The sequence below is a fragment of the Stenella coeruleoalba genome, assembly GCF_951394435.1.
Source record: "Stenella coeruleoalba genome assembly, chromosome: 2".
NCBI lineage: Eukaryota > Metazoa > Chordata > Mammalia > Artiodactyla > Delphinidae > Stenella > Stenella coeruleoalba.
Genome location: NC_137147.1, coordinates 87,468,636 through 87,474,091, shown reverse-complemented (window position 1 = coordinate 87,474,091; position 5,456 = coordinate 87,468,636).

Sequence of the window (5,456 nt, the reverse complement as noted above, 5' to 3'; positions counted from 1 at the left end):
ACTCAAATCAATAAAATTAGAAATGAAAAAGGAGAAGTTACAACAGACACCACAGAAATACAAAGCATCCTAAGAGACTACTACAAGCAATTCTATGCCAACAAAATGGACAACCTGGAAGAAATGGACAAATTCTTAGAAAGGTATAATCTTCCAAGACTGAACCAGGAAGTAATACAAAATACGAACAGACCAATCACAAGTAATGAAATGGAAACTGTGATTAAAAATCTTCCTACAGGGCTTCCCTGGTGGCGCAGTGGTTGAGAGTCCACCTGCCAATGCAGGGGACACAGGTTCGTGCCCTGGTCCGGGAAGATCCCACATGCCGCGGAGCGGCTGGGCCCGTGAGCCATGGCCGCTGAGCCTGCGCGTCCAGAGCCTGTGCTCTGCAACGGGAGAGGCCACAGCAGTGAGAGGCCCGCGAACCGCAAAAAAAAAAAAAAAAAATTCTTCCTACAAACAAAAGTCCAGGACCAGATGGCTTCACAGGTGAATTAAATCAAACATTTAGAGAAGAGCTAACACCCATCCTTCTCAAACTCTTCCAAAATATTGCAGAGGAAGGAACACTCCCAAACTCATTCTATGAGGCCACCATCACCCTGATACCAAAACCAGACAAAGATACTACAAAAAAAGAAAATTACAGACCAATATCACTGATGAATATAGATGCAAAAATCCTCAACAAAATACTAGCAAACAGAATCCAGCAACACATTAAAAGGATCATACACCATCAAGTGGGATTTATCCCAGGGATGCAAGGATTCTTCAATATATGCAAATCAATCAATGTGATACACCATATTAACAAACTGAAGAAGAAAAACCATATGATCATCTCAATAGATGCATAAAAAGCTTTTGACAAAATTCAACACCCTTTTATGATAAAAACTCTCCAGAAAGTGGGCATAGAGGGAAACTACCTCAACATAATAAAGGCCATATAAGACAAACCCACAGCAAACATCATTCTCAATGGTGAAAAACTGAAAACATTTCCTCTAAGATCAGGAACAAGACAAGGATGTCCACTCTCACCACTATTATTCAACATAGTTTTGGAAGTCCTAGCCACAGCAATCAGAGAAGAAAAAGATATAAAAGGAATACAAATTGGAAAAGAAGAAGTAAAGTTGTCACTGTTTGCAGATGACATGATACTATACATAGAGAATCCTAAAAATGCCACCAGAAAACTACTAGAGCTAATCAATGAATTTGGTAAAGTTGCAGGATACAAAATTAATGCACAGAAATCTCTTGCGTTCCTATACACTAATGATGAAAAATCTGAAAGAGAAATTAAGGAAACACTCCCATTTACCATTGCAACAAAAAGAATAAAATACCTAGAAATAGGGCTTCCCTGGTGGCGCAGTGGTTGAGAGTCCGCCTGCCGATGCAGGGGACAGGGGTTCGTGCCCCGGTCTGGGAAGATCCCACATGCCGCGGAGCGGCTGGGGCCATGAGCCATGACCGCTGAGCCTGCACGTCCGGAGCCTGTGCTCCACAATGGAAGAGGCCACAACAGTGAGAGGCCCGTGTACCACAAAAAAACAAAAAAAACAAACAAAAAACCTAGGAATAAACCTACCTAGGGAGACAAAACACCTGTATGCAGAAAACTATAAGACACTGATGAAAGAAATTAAAGATGATACCAACAGATGGAGAGATATACCATGTTCTTGAATTGGAAGAATCAATATCGTGAAAATGATTATACTACCCAAAGCAATCTACAGATTCAATGCAATCCCTATAAAATTACAAACGGCATTTTTTACGGAACTAGAACAAAAAAATCTTAAAATTTGTATGGAGACACAAAGGACCCAGAATAGCCAAAGCAGTCTTGAGGGAACAAAATGGAGCTGGAGGAATCAGACTCCCTGACTTCAGACTATACTACAAAGCTACAGTAATCAAGACAATATGATACTGGCACAAAAACAGAAACATAGATCAATGTAACAAGATAGAAAGCCCTTGGGCTTCCCTGGTGGCACAGTGGTTGAGAGTCCGCCTGCCGATGCAGGGGACACGGGTTCGTGCCCTAGTCCGGGAAGATTCCACATGCCGTGGAGCGGCTGGGACCGTGAGCCATAGCTGTTGAGCCTGCGCGTCTGGAGCCTGTGCTCCGCAACGGGAGAGGCCACAACAGTGAGAGGCCCACATACCGCAAAAAAAAAAGATAGAAAGCCCAGAGATAAACCCACGCACCTATGGTCAACTAATCTATGACAAAGGGGGCAAGGATATACAATAGAGAAAAGACAGTCTCTTCAATAAGTGGTACTGGGAAAACTGGACAGCTACATGTAAAAGAATGAAATTAGAACATTCCCTAACACCATATACAAAAATAAACTCAAAATGGATTTGAGACCTAAATGTAAGACCAGACACTAGAAAACTCTTAGAGGAAAACATAGGAAGAACACTCTTTGACATATATTACAGCAAGATCTTTTTTGATCCACCCCCTAGAGTAATGGAAATAAAAACAAAAATAAACAAATGGGACCTAATGAAACTTCAAAGCTTTTGCACAGCAAAGGAAACCATAAACAAGATGAAAAGACAACCCTCAGAATGGGAGAAAATATTTGCAAATGAATCAATGGACAAAGGATTAATCTCCAAAATATATAAACAGCTCATGCAGCTCAATATTAAAGAAACAAACAACCCAATCCAAAAATGGGCAGAAGACCTATATAGGCATTTCTCCAAAGAAGACATACAGATGGCCAAGAAGCACATGAAAAGCTGCTCAACATCATGAATTATTAGAGAAATGCAAATCGAAACTACAATGAGGTATCACCTCACACCTGTTAGAATGGGCATCATCAGAAAATCTACAAACAACAAATGCTGGAGAGGGTGTGGAAAAAAAGGAACCCTCTTGCACTGTTGGTGGGAATGTAAATTGATACAGCCTCTAATGAGAACAGTATGGAGGTCGCTTAAAAAACTAAAAACAGAATTACCATATGATCCAGCAATCCCACTACTGGGCATATACCCAGAGAGACACATGCACCCCAATGTTCATTGCAGCACTATTTACAATAGCCAGGTCATGGAAGCAACCTAGATGCCCATCGACAGACGAATGGATAAAGAAAATGTGGTACATATATACAATGGAATATTACTCAGCCATAAAAAGGAACAAAATTGGGTCATTTGTTGAGACATGCATGGATCTAGAGACTGTCATACAGAGTGAAGTCAGTCAGAAAGAGAAAAACAAATATCGTATATTAACGCATATATGTAGAACCTAGAAAAATGGTACAGATAAACCAGTTTGCAGGGCAGTAATTGAGACACAGATGTAGAGAACAAACGTATGGACACCAAGTGGGGAAAGCGGCGGGGTGGTGGTGGTGGTGGTGTGATGAATTGGGCGATTGGGATTGACATGTATACACTGATGTGTATAAAATTGATGACTAATAAGAACCTGCTGTATAAAAAATAAAATAAAATTCAAAAATAAAAAAACAACTAATACTAAACTTTCTTTGTGTTATTTGTATGGAAATATGTTAATATAAATGTTTCAGACATTGCATGAAATTCCTAAAAATCTTATATGTTCTGGTATAATGTTATAATTCATAATTTTAGTTATTACTTTAAAATGTATATCTCAGAAATAACTAAATTTCCTTGTCAATTGCATTATTATGAACTTTCATCGAATCTTTAACCGTGGTCATTTTTAAGTCTTTTGTCATTTACAGACAGTTCTGGGTGTACTCTGATGCTTTTGCAAAAATGTTCCTATAAAAGGGTTTCATCTTCAAGGAATTCATGGAAAAGACTCTGACAAGTACAGGTTTCTGGTAACTGACTATACTGCTGAACTGAATGAACAAGCATTTTCAGAACTGTAATGGAAAACTGATGAACTCATAAAAGTGCTAACAAAAGATCAAGATGAAAAATAAATTAATTACATGGGACTGAGTGAACTGATGAGGATGATTATAATTATTGTGACTTTCTGTTTGAATTAAAAAAAAATGTGATGTTAAAAAAAAAAAAAAGATACTCTGTTGTCTAGTGGCTGAGCCTTCATTGCCTTGCTGGTTTCCAGGAAAGCAGGCCCCTAAATTGCTCAGCACAGACCCAACAATTGCTTCTTTAGGGCCCATTAAAAATTGCTGGGGTTTGCCCTGCCAAAATAGCCATTCATATATATCTGAATAACTTATGAATATGGTTTATATATAAATAAAGCATTCCAACAATTTTCTTTTCAAGAGTCATGGAATCTGTACTAAGGCCTTCCGAGACCCAAGCAAATTAATGATAGTATTGTTAAGGAAACTGCCCACCCTGGCCAGGCACAACAATAAAAGATTTGCTTAAGTCTCCCACCTCAGGATGCTTGAAAAGAACACACAACCAGTGAAGGGTCCAAAATCAACCCAGGGAAAACCCACGAGGGGCCAAGAAGGGGAGGAGACACGAGTCCATAATATGTCTCGCCAACCTCCCAGAAACCCTCACGATGAAAACCATTGTGACTGAGAGATGCACGCATCACCAGGAAGGGCCCTGAGCCGGTCCAAATGAAGGCACAAGCAAGATGATTGGCCAGAAACGACGTGGAAAGCTAACCCCGCCACCATAAAACCTGAGACTGCAAGTCACAAGGCAGAGCAGTTCTCCTGGGTTCCCTTACCCTGCTGCTCTCCACTTGAGCGCCCCTTTTCAATAAAATCTCTTGCTTTGTCGGTACATGTGTCTCCTCGGACAATTCATTTCTGAGTGTTGGACAAGAGCCCACTCTTGGGCCCCTGAAGGTGTCCCATCCAGTGACAGGATGACACTAGCAATATATACAAGGACAGAGATTTGTAAAATTCAGTGGTAAGAAGAAAAACAATTTTATTCTGGACCTTTTAGTTAAATCATTGAGGTGAAGAACGAATATAAAGAACCTTCATCTTTAACAAAGGACCAGCCTTTGTTAAAGAATCAGAAACCCCTACTCCTTTTGGGGCATGTGGTTGTGAGCTGTTGAAGCAACCTGTTAAAGGTAGAGCCAGCTTCAGTTTCCTGAGATTAAACCAGGCTGAAACTAGGTTTACAGACAGCACAAAAGTCAGGTGCAGGGCCTCTTGTCTCTGTTGTGGAGCTATGCCTTGAGGAATTATGCCTTGGGTCAGTTATTAGCTGTCTCCTATAACTACTTTGTTTAGGGTAATATTATTTATAGAACCTTGATTAGATAAAGATTAAGAGAATTATAAAATATTTAGGTATTCATCCAGCCCAGCTCCTTCATTTTACAGATGGGGAGACTGAGGAAGCTAGTCTCTTCAAGGCTATTTGGACTTATACTAACACTCTCCTCAAAGTTTTTCCAGTGTCTGCCGAGTTCTAAAGCCACTTTCACGTTCTGGGTTTTTGTTATGGCA